Source organism: Apodemus sylvaticus, chromosome 21 (assembly GCF_947179515.1).
Source record: "Apodemus sylvaticus chromosome 21, mApoSyl1.1, whole genome shotgun sequence".
Taxonomy (NCBI): domain Eukaryota; kingdom Metazoa; phylum Chordata; class Mammalia; order Rodentia; family Muridae; genus Apodemus; species Apodemus sylvaticus.
In genome coordinates this window covers 22237721-22255582 of record NC_067492.1, presented here as the reverse complement: position 1 = coordinate 22255582, position 17862 = coordinate 22237721, and the positions used below count along the sequence as shown (strand labels likewise).

The following is a 17862-nucleotide window of genomic DNA, read 5'->3' as shown; positions in this document are numbered from 1 at the left end:
ATTTTATTCACAACAGACTGGGTTAATAGCACTGTATAGCCAGGTGGTGGCGCACGCCTTTAATCCCAGTCTTTGGGAGGCAGAGGTAGACAGATTTCTGAGTTCGAGGCCAGCCTGGTCTACAGAGTGAGTTCCAGGACAGCCAGAGCTACACAAAGAAACCCTGTCTCGAAAAAAACAAACAAACAAACAAAAAAAAAAAAATAGCACTGTTTAGCCTGTACGGTTAATTAAAATAGGACTTTCACTTTGAGTAAGTCACTCTGAATGATAGCTTAGATTAGGTAGGAAATACTGGGTATTTCTCTGGCTGAGAGCATCTTTCCTTTAGAATGACAGCACATCAGGCTAGCGTAAAATGCCCTAGATCCAATCACAGTAGAAAAGGAGAGCAAGGAAGAGAAAAGTCTATAGAATAATAACTCTTATCATTCAGGAGTAGAGCTAGCTTAGTTGGGTCCTTGCCCAGCATATTTGATGCCCTCGATTCAGTACCACCAAAACAAGAAAGATTGAATATGATGAAGTTCCCTACATAGGACAATTGGAGCCATTCATGATGACAGACACTTTACAATTTTTTTTCCCCTAATGAGATACTGATTTTTTTTTCTTCAGAAATTCCATGAAGAAAGTAATGGTGATTCCAAGATGTCCTGAGAACTGTGGTTCCGTGAAGATTATTGAACTATTATGAAGAACTGCGTTTTGAGTAAATGTGGATAGATTTCTTGGCTGTAAGAGTACACCCATGCTGCCTGTTGCAGTGATTTGCCACCAATGTGCTTTTTGTTTCTAATAACAGTGATGACTGAGAGTGTGTTTGGTTTTCCAGCTGACAAAATTGTTGCTTTTGTCCTCTGTTCTTAACTGCAATGCTGGGCCTCTCAGTTATTATTGCTATTAGGAAATCATATTTGTCATGTTTACTTACATTCTTACTTCCCTTCCTGCATTAGTTTTCCTGCATTAGTTTAGTCAAATAGTGGCTTAGGACAAAGTAAAGTTCAGTAATGACTAAGGCTGTGCTTTTGTTGATGTAAAAAACATGGCTGTTGGCCAAAGTGAAGGAGTTTCTTTCAGTTTTCATGGAGAAGCTGAAGGAGTAGTTTAGCTGTATTAAGAACTCTGCAGATACAACGACTCCTCCCCCCACACACAAGCAGATGACATGCTTGCAAAACTGGGTACAGCTGGTATGTTACTGAGTTCATTTTTCAGAGATTTGTTAGTTCTCTGTATTTCTACTAAGGGATTTAGCCATAACCGCATAAAAATATTTTGTTCTATGAAATGAAGGGGGTAATATATGACATGTTACCTTCTCAGATTCTCCTCCAGTAGCTTAAACTGACAGAATTTTGAGCCTGCTGTCTTCTTGCCCAGCATCAGGCTAGTATTCCCTTCTCATGTGCATCACCTGTATTGTCTGCAGTTTTTCTTTGAAGTTTTATTCATATCCTACTAGCTTTATGACCCTGTAGGAATTAGAGAAGGCAGCCACATTAATCCAGTGACCTGGCAGTCAGCAGCACAGGCCAGGAATACTCTTTTAGGAGTTATTGGGATTTAATTCCTGGGGAAAAAAACAATTATCTTTTTTTCTTCCATGAACGGTGCTGTTCTGAAGTCTTCAAAATTTTCCCTCTAATGACAAATAGCAGTATACATTTTAATTTTACAAACAAGGCAAACATATATTTCTCAAACTCTCAATTCTCCCCGAGCTGCGTGACTATTTACGTGTCACCTCAGTGCTTTACAGTTGAAATGGTCACTTATGTGGTGGTTCCCACAGCCTTGGGCTCTACAGGGTCATATCATTGATTTAAAAGGAAGAGCTAATGTGTTGCATCTACAGAGAGCAAAATTACACACTCCAGAACTTGCATTTGTAGCATTAGTTGTAGAGTTTTGGGTGTCCTTGCCACCCGTGGGGTGCCTGCTTGTCACCACCACCTACATCCGGACACATGCTTAAGTCTCATTTATCTTCGGCATGTGGAAAGTGTCAATGCAGCGTTAAGCATCGTGTATGCAGCTTCTGTATGGTGATATATTTTGGATTCCTGTTCAATTCTTTTACTTTCTACGCTTTTAAAAATTAGCCAGTTCATGGTTGTTGCCTTTTTTCTTAGTTTTCCCTTCATTTTTTTCTCCCCTGTCCTCCACATGCGCTGAACTGTGTGGAGCTTGGTGTTGGTTTAGTTTATATGGCCAGATTCCCCCTTGGGGACTCTTCCTTTTTATTTGACTGTGGTTCTTGTCATTTGCTTTTTCTCTCTGTCCTTCTCCCTCTGCCCTGGCCCTTCCTTTCTCTTTGAGAGGCATTGGATTACGTTTTCAGTAGTACAGGCTTCTTGCCAATATGAAGGGAACTTTCCAGAAAGAGACCTACTCTGGTCATTTAATTTTGAAAACAGTTTTCAATCGTTCAAGTTTTGGATGGTTTATATCTAATGTGTGTTTCATTTTTTTGGAAAGCTATATTTTATATTTAGGAAATGGTATACTATTTTGCTATTTGTACTAAGTGAGTACATTGGCATAAATATAGAAATTTATATATATATATATATATACATATATAAACTATTCTTTTTTTGCCACACATTTTTGTGGTAAATTTGTGAGTTTGTCTGATGTTCTACCACAACGTGGCGTCTGATAACAGTGAGGGGGGGGTTGTTATGTCTTTCTTGAGTATTTAAGCACCTTTTGAGGCAAATGGCCTGTTTATCTGTAGCCATTCCATCAGGCAGTTCCTCCATGTTACTAGGGAGCTGAAGGCGACTTACTGTGTTTGCGGGATCTTTCACTCAGCGAGATGTTAAAGAGCAAGGAAGTTCATTTGAGGCAGTGTGTCAAATGGTGTTTGACAAGAATGAGCCACTCTGTCTTTGTTCACTATATATTTAATATTTTATTATTGTTGTTGTTCTTATTAATTGGCTTTCTGTATCCTATGCCTTTTATTTATAAAGACACTAAAAAAAACCATGTTTGTAATTTTAATAACATTTCCCCATCTTTTAATATCCAGAGATACTTTATAAATTCTCTAACCAAAAGTATTTCCTCAATATCTCCTTTCTTCCCCCAGTTCCTATAGGGAAAAAATCACCCAACATAGTTCGGGTTACAAGAAGGGGCAGCCACACAATTCAGTGCTTCAGACTTAAAAAGTAAAACGGACACCAGAGTGTTGTCTGGAGCATCATAGAAAGCAGACGTAGCAGATGGTAGGAAAAACAGAAGTCAAAGTTTAAAACCACATTTACCCCTGAGTCTTCTGAATTATTTTGTGACAGCGTGTAGAAGACTCAGGAAGTCTTTGTTCACCAAGATCAAGCTAGAATGTTCGACACTACGTGCCATGGATGAAGTGGCAGCAAGAAGCCTGGTTTGTGTGGCGGCTTCTAGGCGTTGTGTACTAGCAGCTTATCCTTATAAAATGCTGATTGGCAATGCCAAGTCACCGGGACCAATTTCTGTTTTATAATGTTTAAGTTTAGAACAGAATATCACCTGAACTATAGTGCTTTGAGTGGATGGAGATAGAAACTCCCATTTTCGGTCTCCTCACCTCTGTGGTTATTTATACAAGGGCTGTGCTGTGCTACCATATTCCTGCTCAAATATGATGGAGTTTGTTTGTTTTCTTACATTGTTAAATGTTCCTTGCCCCTAAAGGTCCATGCTAAGTACAATGTTCTGAAATATGATTTGGTTACAAAAGGTATTTGTCTTCTTATCGAAGAACTAGCTCAGTGGTTGATATTTGTGCTAAGAGTGTGGCTTCCCAGTTACAAGTTACAGCTGCCAATGGGAAGACTCGGTAAGCCAGCAAGGCCTTGGGAATCATGATTTATTAAATTTATATCTGGCAGAAGGACCTAAATAAACTGTGAACTACATTTTATTCCTTCGTTACATTTGGCTCTTGCTTTCAGCAATTCACAGAAATGCTTGGAGCGTTCTCTCTCTCTCTCTCTCTCTCTCTCTCTCTCTCTCTCTCTCTCTCTCTCTCTCTCTCTCTCTCTCCTCCCTCCTCTCTCCCTACTCCCTCCTCCTCCCTCCCTCCCTTCTTCCCTCTCTGCCTTTTCTCCCTCTCCCTCCCTCTCTTCATCTCTCCCTCTACACCCTTCCCTTCCTCTCTCCCTGCCTCCTTCCTCTCTCCCTGCCTCCTTCCTCTCTCCACGTGTGTGTGTGTGTGTGTGTGTGTGTTCCTTGTCATTTCACACCAAAGAGAAGACATTAGATACTTTGTTCCTAAGCACTACTGTGGGCTTTTCTGATTCTAGCATATTGTTCCTATTTGGTATTTAGCCAGTGTAGATCTATCTTACCCCATCTCCTTAGACCAAGTGTTTAAAGGGCTTTTATTAATAGAAGCAGTATTAACAAGAGGCCTCTTTCCCTCCCTCCCACTCTCCCATCCTTCCTTGCCCCCTCTTTGTATAATATTGTAAGTTATAGTTTATAATTGCATTAGAGTAGATTTATTGCCTGTCAGAATTTTGACTAATGTACCCAGAAAAAATAGAAGGAAAAATTGTGCATATGTCCCTTCAGAATGAAAGGATAATTCCTTTTGACCTTTTTGAGTGTTTGTTTTTATTTTTTCAGCGAGGTTGTACTATGCTGCCCAGTCCTGGGCCTGCTGGTATGAAGCACCTTACCTGGACCCCTTTTTTAAACCAGTATAAATGCTTGTTTTAGGAAAATGAAATCTGTCAGCAAATAAAAACCTCAACTGAATAATTCTCTCTCTGTTTTTTTTAATTATTTTTGTATTTTTTTTCTGTACACTGTCACTGTCTTCAGACATACCAGAAGAGGGCATTGGATTCCATTACAAATGGTTTGTGAGCCAGCAAGTGGTTGCTGGGAATTGAATTCAGGACCTCTGGAAAAGCAGTCAGTGCTCTTACCCACTGAGCCATCTCTTCAGCTCCTGAATAATTCTTTTTTTTTTCCCCTGAATAATTCTTAAATTCAGCAGAGTTATACTTATTCCTAGGGCTTAGCCTGAGAATTTTTCATTTTCCTAGTAAAATTTTTTGTTATCCCTGTTTCCCGATTTTTAATTAGTTAAAAGTTAGGGGACACCTTGTGGCTTTACTTTGCATCTCTAGCACAGGTTCTAACTCTAACCAAGATGGCTTATTAACCAATGTAAATTATATCTGCCTGCTTTTGGTTACCTGGAGGGGATCAGTGAAGGAGAAAAACTAATTCAGTAGACATATTAGAGGAATAACCCAGGCCTTGGAAGTAGAGAGTTTGTCCCCAGCACCACCAAAAGGGAGAGAGAGAAAGATGTTGGATATACATGCTAGGAAGAGGATCAGCACTCATGGTCCATCACACGTCACATGGTATACATGCTAGGAAGAGGATAAGCACTCATGGTCCATCACATGGTATACATGCTAGGAAGGATCAACACTAACCATCTGTCATACACACTAAGAGCTTTCCCATCCTGCTGCTTTTGTCACTAGAGCTAAACTGGAAGTGGCATTCATGATGCAGGAGATTGACTCTTTTTAGTATCATTTGTAAATTATCCCAATACCCTAATTACTTTTTAAGTCTCTATTTTCATGCCATTCAAAGCCTCATATATTAATAAAGTTCTGTTTTTACTGCTCTTGCTCTTTCAGGCAATTTTTTACATTAATATTTTATATGTAGATTAAATGTTATAGAAAAGTGCCTTTTTACCATGCCAGTGCCCCCTTCTTAAAACTCCACCTTCCACTTTTGCCAAAATTATGTGAATTATGTGAGTTATGTTATATCAGGTCCCAAGTTGTACCTTTTCCAGGTGACCATTCTTTTCTCCATTTCTTGGTCACCATGGATGACAACTTTGTCAGTTCCTTTGACTTAAAAATAATAGAGAAAGTGCTTTGGCAGAATTGCTTGGGAAAGTAAGTGCATACTGTTCAGGCTTGCATGAATCAAGTCTAATTTTCTCATCCCAACAAATTATAGATGGGTCTCGCCTGAATAGGAATAAAAATTTGGTTGTCTATGAGAATTCATGCACAAAAATGTATGCTAAATGTTTTATTTTTTTTTTATGTTAAATGTTTTAAAGGCACTACTCACAGCCTCTTCTCTGATCCTAATTAACTGGAGGGGGGGAGTGCAGTCACTAAAACATAGGTTTTGTAAGGCCTGGGGGTAACATTGATTTTTTTTTCCCCTAAATAAACGTGGCAAAGTAGTTTATTTCTTATCCATAGGAACTTTAGTTAATTGACTTTGGAAAACTTAATGTCAGAAAAAACTTAGAAGTCCTTTGAGTCATGGGAAAGCTAAAGTAATATCTTAGTGACAGAAGTGGATTGAGCGTCCTGGTTTTTTCCATTTTGTTTCTGATCCAGCTCCTTGTAGTGGTGCTTAAAGAAAGGGCCGTCAGCAACAAATGCAGACAGTAGTAACTGAAACTCTGGAACAGAACTGTGTTCCATGCAGGTGTGTGTGTAACTCTTGGTGGACTGGAGACGACATACTTATGCAGTATTTTTAATACTCTATTGTGCACTTTAATCATTCCAAACAAAGCCAAGAATACATCTTAACTATTCAGAATACTGCATATTTATTTTTGATAGATGGCTTGGTGCGTTAGGTGCCTGCTTATTTAAAGTAACTTACAATAAGTGTGAAATTACTATTTTCTAAATCTAAAGGACTTAAGATCTTGAAATGTAGCTATAGGGAAATGACTACACTTTGCAGACCATTTTAGAAATAGTCAAATGTTTGACTGACTGATGAGTATGTTAGAGTGCTACTTAGAACTATTCCCCTTCCTGTGTGTTTCATGTCCGTTATATAAGAATCCTATAGTGTATAGTTCCTACCCATGTGGTTTATGCAAACCAGTATGGTCCTCTGCCCAGCAGCTAGCATCAGTATGTGCAGGGAACTAGTTAGAGGTGCACACTCTTAGGCATTAGCCCAGGCATACTGATTAGATCTGAAGAGGGGCCCAGCAGTCTGTCTGACCCAAGCTCCCAGGTGAGTCCAGTGCATCTTTAGTTTCAGAGCCACTTGGGTGAGCTCGTCTAGTGAAATCTAGAGAATTTCTTCCCCACTCTTAAGAGATAATTACTTCTTCTTTATGTATATTCAGCCTTACCTGGTTATCTGTGATCATTTATCAACATAATAATTTATTCTCAGTACTGCCTAAGAAATGCATGTGTTATATGAATATATACACTGTAGTTATTAATAATTCATTTAACTTAGTTTGGCATTTCCCTACCACTGTCTAAAAAGTTTACATTAACTGACTGATTTCGATATATAGGTGCAATGTTCTGTCTTTCTTTGTTGTGACATTTACTTAGCTAAAATAATTGATGGGTGCTACAGTCTCCTGTTTATGCATAACATGGGTACATTGTGGGCAGTGTAATACAAGCTTTCTCTTTGTTGCCTCTTAATTTACCAGCAGACCATGGTTTTGCTCTGGCTAGACCAGCTCTCAGAACAGAATTGCCATTCCATACCATTTTTCTTGTTTCTGAGATCTCAGATAGATGACTGGCCAGGCCAACATAGCACCTTGTTTAATTTCTTCTCTTAATAGATTCTTTTCAAGTAGCTTACTTGGCATTTGAACACTGCAGTCAAGTGATGATTCTCCTTGGAACTCAAACTTCAGATGAAGTACTTAACAAAATAATAAGCCAGTGCATTTTATAATTTGGGTATCTCCCTTCTCAGTCGTGAGCATATTAATAAATACAAGCTAAGCAGGGTTTTTTTTTTCCTTTAGAATTCAGCACTTCCATCATTAATCTTCCTTCCACTGTTTACAAATCACTGATGAGTTAACTCATGAAAGAGATATTCACTTTTCAGAATAAAACTAAATGAATACTTGCTTTCTGAGAATCACTGCTTTTGTTCCACACTAGCAGTACTAAGTGGCTTACTCTTCAAACTGGTGCTGGAAAGTAAGTAGGCAAGTTGTTGGGATGCTGTAGACAACCTCCCTTCCCCATCTGTCACTGGATCCAGAGTATTCTACACAATTTATTTAACCCAGGTTTGTAATACCTCTCTTAAAGATCCTGCATTCAACCTATGTCACCCCTACCTGCTCTCTCACACTGGTCCTTCCTCTCCCAGAACCCACCCCAGCAGTAATAATATGCATGGTGTGTAGGGGTGGCCTATTGTTACTCTTAGCTAGTGAGCCTCAGGAACGCTCATACATAACTCATACATAACCCCAGATGCTTGCAAGTGAGTTGAGAATCAAACTTCTGTGACCAATAAAAACCTGTCCTGGTTGGAGTTGGAGCTCAGTGATGGGGCCTGTGTATACACAAGGGCAAGGTAGGTGTGATCCCCAGTACCAAAGAGAGAGAGCAAGATAGACAGAGAGAAGGAAAAGAAAGAAGGAGCTGTCCTGCACCGAAGTGATCACAGTTTCACTCATTAGAGACCTTCTGCAGTGCTATTGAACTAACCCCGTCTATCTAATGAATGTATCTGTTCACCTTGTTCCTCTACGGTAAGCTCCAAGGGATTGCTGCTTTCCTGGCAACTTGACTGAGTTTCACTCTCTACTTTTACTTTCTGTTTTAATGAGTAACGTGGAATATTTCATTAACATGTTCTCAAGTGATTTAGCTGCCATTCTGCCATTTTGAGTTGTGTTTAATTTTATCTGCTTGAGCACACTGATCAACCACTGACCTGCCTTCTTGCATTGTCCTGCAGTGACGTAAGGGTGACATTGTGTATATGGCTTCATAGTTGGAATTTCAGAGCACTGACACCAGATATTCTCAGTTTGTTCTCTGGGGGAATTTCATTTGCATCTATGTTTTTAGCTATCTGTGATAACTTGTTAAATATTAAAAAGATATTTTGCTTCTATTGGAACATTTGTATACTCGCAATTATATTTCTGTAAACAGCTGCAGTCAAAAATAAAACATTGAAAGTTTTCATTTTGCAGTGGGTGGCAATCTTTTTTTCCTCAGACTTTGTGTTGTCCTGAATGTATTGGCAATGTGGGAAAATGGTAGAGACTGGAACCAACTATGAACTAATAGGAACCATGTGTGAGAGACTAAGCGTGGAGCTTCTGATTAGAGTACTCACTTAGCAGGTGCAAAGCCCTGGGTTCAGTTCACAACATCTCAAAAAAAATATGTCTACTAACTAGATGATGTGGGAAAGGGTGAATCAAAGAAAAACAATGTTAGTAATATAGGTGATACAAGGATATCGTGAATATATGAAAAACTGAGCCTTCCTTTCCTCTGGCGGCAGCCATCAGGTGAGCCAAGATGGATGCATACAAATACATCCAGGAGCTGTGGAGGAAGAAGCAGTCTGATGTGATGCTCTTTCTTTTGAGGGTTTGCTGCTGGCAATACCACCAGCTCTGTGCTGCACAGGGCTCCCCACTCCACCCGGCCTAGTAGAGCCCGAAGACTGGGGTACAAGGCTAAGCAAGGTTATGTCATTTACAGGATTCCTGTCCGCCATGGTGGTCGCAAATGCCCCCGTTCCTAAGGGTACAACTTAGGGAAAGCCTGTCCACCGTGGTGTTAACCAGCTGAAATGTGCCCAAAGCCTTCAGTCTGTTGCTGAGGAGCAATTATGGGACTTTGAGAGTCCTGAATTCCTACTGGGTTGGTGAAGATTCCACATACAAAATTTTTGAGGTTATCCTCATTGATCCATTCCATAAAGCTATCAGAAGAAATCCTGACACCCAGTGAGTGGATCACCAAACCAGTCCACAAGCACAGAGAGATGCGTGGACTGACATCTGCTGGCTGAAAGAGCTGTAGCCTTGGAAAGGGCCACAAGTTCCACCACACTATTGGTGGTTCTCACTGTGCAGCCTGGAGAAGGTGCAATACTTTCCAGCTCCACTGTTACCACTAATAAAATAACGTGATATTTGTATAATTCATATCCAATAAACAATTTAGGACAGTCAAAAAAAAAAAAACTGCCTTAGCAGGGCATAGTGGGCAGAAGTAGGCAGATCTGTGTGATTTCAAGGCAAGGCAGTAGAGTGTATGCCAACAAAGGTGAAGAACTCAGTTGAGATCTGCCTCCTCAGAAAAAGCCAGATGTGGGCTGGAGAGATGGCTCAGAGATTAGCACTGACCGCTCTTCCAGAGGTCCTGAGTTCAATTCCCAGCAACCACATGGTGGCTCACAACCATCTGTAATGGGATACAATGTCCCCTTCTGGTGTGTTTGAAGACAGGGACAGTGTACTCATATACATAAAATAAATTTGTTAGAAAAGGAAAGAAAAAAAAAAAAGCCAGATGTGCTATGCATCTAACTCCAGCACTGGGGAGATGGAAACGGCTTCTCCAAGAGCGCACTGAGCAGCCAGGCTCACTGAAGCTCTAAGCTCCAGCTTCAGTGGAGAGCCCTATAAGGGCTTGAGGTACAGAGCAATCAAAACAGGCCTAAAGTCAACCTCTGCCCTTCACACACAGATGTATATATGCAGGTGCACCTGCATATATACATGCACACACAGATGTACAAACACCACACATGAGCACATAAAATCAGAAAATGTAAACATTTGTCATTAATAAGCTTAAACAGCACTGAAAACGTACGGTAACCAAGATGAAAATGCACCTGAAAAGATGGCTCAGTAGTTCAGAGCTCGTTGCTTCTTTGTGTCTGCATGCTTAGGGAACTGGATTGAAGCAGCAGGCTTGTGTGTGGTATCTGCCTGCCTAGAGGACTGGTCTGCAGCTGCTTACTTGTATTTGGTGTTTGTTATGGGACTGAACTGAAGAACTACTGCTGAACAAACAGGTCCACTTCTCCCACATCCTAATAACTTTTCCATTACCTCTCCTCTAGCCCACCACCCAGCAGAGCTGCTGCTTCAATCCAGTTCCTTAAGCAGGCAGACACCAGACATAAACCAGCAGCTGTAGTTCAGTCCTGAAGAAACCCCAAGTGGCAAGCTGCTGCAGTAGTTCTTGGGTGAGCACAAGTTGAGCTCAACAACACTATGCAAGGTGAACCAATGCATGCATGTCATCAGTGAACTCAAGGTGGAGTGAATGACATCAGTGCTCAGTGCCCGTCTTCCACTGTCTGTGGGATCATAGTTATACTCCTTCTTCCCGGGTCCTTTCACATGTTTGCTATATCAAAACATCCTTTCACCTGTGTGCCAAGCAAAACATTGGACATAACTAACTTTCCAAAGAGACTAGACATTTCCACTTCACACATACACATAAATAAAATCTTTCAAAACAAAAATACAGACCACCATGGTGGTTTGTTTGGTAAAGGTGCTTGTCTCATAAGCCTGACGATCTGAGTTTAGTCCCCAGAACCCAGAAAAACATGGAAAGAGAACTGTCCTCTGGCCTCCAGAAATGCACCATGGCATGCTTGCATGCATACACACAAGTATCAAAACAAAAGCAAGAGCTCTTGAGTTTGGTCCTGCAGGGAACCTCGACTTCCACACTTGGCAACCCCATGCACCAGTTTGTATGTACACAGATATTCCTGTAAAGGAGACTGTCCCTTTAGGGCTGTCAGCAGAGCTAAGCCGGTAATGTGTATTTACTTATTTCCTGGTCACAGTAAATACACAGTATTAGTATTACTGGTCCTGATACCACTCTGTTCTATTGTCTCACACACTAGATACCATTTTACTTTATTGAAAGATCCAGTCCTATGGTATGGTAACCATGGACTCACAGCAGCTAAGATTATCTGCACAAGATCAAGCCAGCCAAAGTTCTAGCATAGATGGGGGAGGTACTCTTCAGACCTCACCCCTTACTGTGCTGCTATTAGCAGTTGATAGCTTCTCCAAGAGGGAAGGATCATTCTTTTAGGGTATTCCCCTGCTAGATTTCTTGTGCTCCAGTGGAAGGCCCCATATAAAACCAGCACTGGTTGGACTTAGTGGGTTACCACAAAAAGAAATTGAACAAAACAGGAAATTGTGAGGGGGAATTGTTGGGGGAGATAGGGAAGGAGTTGGAGGGGGGACACTGGAGTAGATATATTGTATGTGTGTGTGAAATTCCCAAGAATAAGGTTTATTTGTTGAAAAAGATAGTCCTTTAATTATCCTTAGCACCAAGGTTGTTATCTCATTTGTGTGCAGTTTTTAAAATTTTTTATTAGATATTTGCTTTATTTACATTTCAAATGGTATCCCCTTTCCTCGTTACCCCTCCAAAAAACCCATATTCCATCCTCCTTCCCCCTGCTTACCACCCCCGCCCCCATGTGCAGATTTCTTAAAACATCAGGAAAAGAATTCCTAGCCCCTAACCCTAGCCCTCAGGAGCCAAGTTCTCTTTGGTCTTATCGTTGTCATAAGACACGAGACCGAAAGTAACTTAGGGAGGAAAGGTCTTATTTCAGTCAACAGTTTATAGTACATCACTGAGGGAAATCGAGGCAGGAACCTAAAGGCAGGAGCTGATGCAAAGGCCATGGGAGGGTGCTGCTTACAGGCTTGCTCTGCCTGCTTTCTTAGAGAACCCAGGACCACCAGCCTAGGGGATGACACCACCCACAGTGGGCTGTGTCCCTCACATCAATCACTAATTAAGAAAATGCATCACATGCTTCCTGCCTGGCCATTCTGGTGATATTTTCTGTTGCAGTTCCCCCTTCCAAATGATAAAAGCTTGTGGTAAGACGACATAAGAACTAGCCAGTGTTGGGGTATCGGGACCTCTTACGCCTGTGGCATTACATAGGCGACAGCGCAACCTATAGGCCTGTTGCCAAGACAACAGCCACCATGTACCCAGAGTTCACTGGGCTCACCTTTACCAGCGACCACGGCCCCATCCGCGGGTATATGTAGGAGTAGCGCCTCCCTCTCGCTCGCGCGCGCTCTCTCTCTCTTCCCCTCGTTCTTTCCACCGCCACCTTTGTCCTTTGTCCCCCGTCCCCAGTAAACCTCATGTGAAACTGTTTGGCCTGGTGTGGTCTCTCTGCCACTGCCGTCTCCCGCCGGTCACAACAGCCAGCAGTGCCTCCTTTCTGAGTTCTGACTCAAGTGGAACTTTTCCGATGCTTTCCTGCTACCTGTTTCTCCTGGATACTGGCCAGAGCCTAAACATACATATTTCCCTAATTCTCCAGCTTCCTTACTGTCTCTGAAGTTCCCTTCCTATTTGCCATACTGCTCAAGTCATAGCTTGACTACCATGCATGACTCAAATGTATGGCCATTCCTCTCTGGCTATCTAGAAATCTATACCAAACTTCTCTAAATCAAAAATAAATAGCCGGGCAGTGGTGGCGCAGGCCTGTAATCCCAGCACTCTGGGAGGCAGAGGCAGGTGGATTTCTGAGTTCGAGGCCAGCCTGGTCTACAGAGAGAGTTCCAGGACAGCCAGGGCTACACAGAGAAACCCTGTCTCAAAAAAAAAAAAAAAAAAAAAAAAAAAAAAAAAAAAAAAATAGTGCTCACTTCGGCAGTATATATACTAAAATTGGAATGATACCAAGAAGAATGACCCCTGCACAAGGATGACATGCAAATTCGTGAAGTGTTCCATATTTTAAAAATTAAAAAATAAACTAAAAAAAAAAATAATAAAATCCCCTCCCTTGGTGAGATGTCAACAACACCCACTCCTTCTCCTGAGTTCCCAACATGTGTGATTCCCTGGGGGTTCACTGAGGGAAATCAATGTTTATGAGGCTTACTTGCAGATCAGTGGGTGAGGCATTACGATGGGAGTATAGGTGACTGTAAAAGAGAAGGTATGCAGCATTTTCCCCAGGGCTGCATAGATGAATTCGCCCCTCCCCCCTGGTTCTTCCCTATCCGTATCCTCCCTCTAGCCTCTCCAGAACCACATCGCAGTTAAGTCAGAATCCTTTACAGCTGTGTGGGAGGGGTGGCTAGATACTCAGGTGAGAGTCCCATGACTCCTCTTAGCCTGTCCTGGGAAAGAAGACAAATAGTCAACAGCCCAGGTGTTTGCCAGGCTCTCTTGGGAGCTGGCCCAGCAGAGCTGAAGATGGTGGTACTTTGGCTTGGAAGAGAGTCTGGTTCAACATTAGGTGAGCGATTCTCTTTGGTCACATATCCTCTGGACAGCTAGACGTTCTCTCCTATCCCCTTGAACCTTCCTGATATGTATCGTCCCACTCTACTGAAATAGCCTTTGTCTAAATCCCCAAGGAGTGGCCAAGCCTGGGGGTCTGTCCTCAGACCTCATTTACTTGGCTTGTCCACCACATTTGACACACTCAGTGCCTCCCTCCTCTGGCACTGTCTTCACTTGGCTCTCAAGACAGCCTAAGCCTACTTTTCTGCTTCCCTCGTGTGAAGGAGAAAACCTGTGTCTACCAAGGCTGTGAATGCAAACTTCAATGACTGTGGAGACTGATGCAGTTCAGGAGCCCAATTAAAGTTCCTCTCAGACTATCTTTGGCTTTCTGAAGAGGCATGCCTTACCGCCTCTGTGTCAGATCAAACATCCTGATAACAAACGCCTTGGTTTGCTTACTGTTGCTGCAATAAAACACCACAACTAAGAGCAAGCAGGGACAGAAAGGGTTAATTTCTGTTTCCAGTTGTAATCGGAATTACAATTCCAGTTGTAATTGGACAGTCAGGGCAGGAGTGGAAAGCAGAGACCATGAAGGAGAGATGCTTACTGGCTTGCTTGCCTGCCTTTCTGAAAGGCCCAGGGGTAGAATGACCCACAGTGAGCTGGGTCCCCTCTCACACCAATCATTACACAGAATGCTCACTCCCCAACTTCTACCACCAGACTTTGCTAAAGGACAATCTCTGAAGACGAAGACGGCAACTCAACTGAATTCCCTCTTCCCAGATGACTCTGACTTGTGTCAGGTTGACAAAAAAACTAACTGGCACACAGATTTCAAAACAACAAAACCATTTAGAATGTATTACCTCCATTATTTGGAATGTATTATCTACCAACCTAAGGCCTAAATCAGCATCTGAGGCCTATTGTTGAGATTCCTCTGCCTGACTATAATCCACCACCTCTCTGATGTTTCCACTAGCATATTCTTAATGTATTTGCTTAGTATATGTCTTGCTCTATAAATTTCTTCTGTTACCATAAAAACATTATAACTTGATGAAAGTATACTGGAACAGGGAGTTTGAGATACCCTTAATCCATAGTCACTCAAATGTGGCTCTAAAATAGACTCGAGGGAAAGCTGTGTTTTGTGCAAACCTCTTTTCAAACTCATCCTGACCTCAAGTATTGAAGAGTCTTAGAGAGCAGTCAGCGGGTCTCCTGACAGAGCTCTAGGTCTCCCCCAGTTACACTGCTTTAAGACCATCCCTACAGAAGATTGTGTGTGTGCCACTAACTAGTAAATTCCTTGAGTTCTACATTTGTTGCTGAGATCTTTTTGATCAGTTTTGGACTCCACACACTTCTGATTCACCACATCCTGTTAAGCCAAACCTCTGAGCTGGTCAGACACACCTGCTCCCTTTACTGTTGTAACAGCGTCCTGGGAGGGCCAAACCCATCCTCCTCTCTTACACTTGACTGCTCACACATCACCCAGAATTCTCTTTTTCAAACAAGCCTTAGCACACCTCTGCTCAAATCCTCCTTCGAACAGTGGTTCCACAGCCCCATCTGGTCTGACCCCAGTTGGTGTCTGACCTGGCAGTCTCCCTAATTTCCCCTTCCTTGGATTTACTTAAAGACATCCCAGTGCCTGGAATGCTCACCCTCCTGACACCCAGTCTCACTTACTCTGACAAGCACGGACTTAACGGACGGTTTCTTGATTGGCCTGTGTAAAACAACTCCCTCAGTCCCAAGTGCGTCCCTTTAATCTTTTTTCTTCCTGGCATTTTTCCACACCAAGCATGGCTGCCTGCAACTGCTATCTTTTCCAATAATGCAATTCTGCAAGGGTCTGTGCTTCCCATATTGCTGTGTGCCTAGCACTAGTAAGAGTGGCCTGTTAGTTGGGTATATCAGAGTAAACACTGCCCCCACGCCCATCCAGGCATCTATTGCTTGCATGTTCACTGTGTGCTGTAATTCCCGTATCACTTTCTTTCCTAGTGCTCTTATAACTTCTCCTTACATTATTTATCTGTGTGTTTGCACATGGGTGTGTGCATTCTCTTAAGCACTTACACCACGGCACATGTGTGGTCAGAATATAGCTTTCAGCAGTCTTGTCTCTCCTTCTACCATGTAGGTGACTCAATACCAAGCAGCCCTGCTACCTGGTCCTGGTCATCATTTATTATTGAATCTCTAAACTGGTCTCCCGGGAGATTCTCCTTCAGCCTGTGTGGCATCTGGAATTAATTAAAACTCAAGTGGTTGGGCAAGCCTGTGAGGGAACTTTTGAAAAATTAAATCATTTAAAATGGGAAGACCTGCAGCCGGGCAGTGGTGGCACATGCCTGTAAATCCAGCAGCACATGGGAGGCACAGGCAGGTAGATTTCTGAGTTCGAGGCCAGCCTGGTCTACAGAGTGAGTTCCAGGACAGCCAGGGCTAGACAGAGAAACCCTGTCTCAGAAAAACCAAAAATAAAAAAAATAAAAATTAAAAAAAAAAAATTGGAAGGCCCACTTTTAATCCAGATCTTTAGATGTGGGAAGATCCACCTTTAATCTAGGCCACACCTTCTGCTGACAGCCCGTATAACAGACATGGAAGAAGAACGGTTGCGGTCTTTGCCTGCTTGCCTCACTTCCACCGGCAAATCCATTCCTTCACTGGCAGAGAGCCTACTTCTTTGGAATTCTGGTGTGGACTGAAGATCAGCTGAGACATTCTGAGAGCCAAGATTATGTTTTAATGTACTGTTCCTAAGAGGTCCACGAAACAAAAATGCCTCTAACCTGTAAGCCTTTTGCCTGGGGACGGACACTTCCTGAAATGCTGGAAGACGCTGTTTCTGAGAGATAGCAAGCCACATGGTCACGCCCCTGAACAAGTTTGGTTTATTCAGCTGCACCAGAGCTTAACCACATGTGCTGGAAAATACGATGGCATTATGGGGTTGTCTTCTTTTGGGGGGGGGATTTTTTTTTTTTTTTTTTTGGATCTGGTTTTTTCGAAATAGGGTTTCTCTGTGTAGCCCTGGCTGCCCTGGAACTCACTCTGTAGACCAGGCTGGCCTCGAACTCAGAAATCCGCCTGCCTCTGCCTCCCAGAGTGCTGGGATTACAGGCCTACGCCACCATGGCCCGCCTGGGGTTGTCTTCTTAAGCCTCTGTAAAATGTGGCTCGTGGCCATTTCATGGAAACCCTGGAATAGACCTGGTCAGGGTCCATCCTTCCAGCCAGTATTTAATTAAAGCTTGCTTCAAATGTGTCTGGAAGATTGTGGCAGTGGCCTTATTCTCAACCCTAGGACTAACAACATCTAATGTCATGGACAAAAATTCAGCTGGATTCTTGGAACTTCTGTGGGTAGACAGTTACTGTTGGAGAAGCTGGACCACAGCCTGCAAACCAGTCTAATAATCCCCTTTCCATCTGTCTATCCATCCATCCTTCCATCCATCCATCCATCCATCTATCTAGACTCATTCTATAAGTTCTGCTCCTCTAGATAATCCTGACTTAATCAGCCTGGTACCAGAAGAAATGAGTTGATTTTCTAAAATGAATTTGAAAGCATCCAGTGTTGTCAGGTCTACAAAAGTTCTGGCCATCTAGTTTTGTATACTTTCTTCCCATTTGCCACAAGAGGGTGCACTATTGTCATCTCCTTGAATTGCACCCAGGGTAGAGAGACTTCAAGGTTTGTCTCTAGAGATAGGGTCTCATGCAGCCCAACCTTAAATTTCTGTCC

The 17862-nt window shown here is 42.3% G+C and overlaps 1 protein-coding gene, 1 non-coding gene and 1 pseudogene across 9 annotated transcripts in view; all 3 read left to right on the top strand.

The window, feature by feature from the left end:
* The window catches only part of Nfat5 (nuclear factor of activated T cells 5), an 86937-nt gene extending 77947 nt beyond the window's left edge, over positions 1–8990 (top strand). For all 8 annotated transcript variants that reach the window (XM_052167241.1, XM_052167242.1, XM_052167239.1 and 5 more), the window contains one exon: positions 619–8990. The gene's annotated coding sequence lies outside the window, so the exon portion shown is untranslated. The remainder of the gene's footprint in view (positions 1–618) is intronic.
* Positions 8991–9332: 342 nt separating this feature from the next.
* On the top strand, positions 9333–9939 carry LOC127672098 (60S ribosomal protein L15-like; annotated as a pseudogene).
* Positions 9940–13490: 3551 nt separating this feature from the next.
* On the top strand, positions 13491–13592 carry LOC127672229 (U6 spliceosomal RNA). The gene has a single exon (XR_007974887.1). It is a non-coding gene; the product is annotated as a U6 spliceosomal RNA (small nuclear RNA).
* Positions 13593–17862: the final 4270 nt, after the last annotated feature.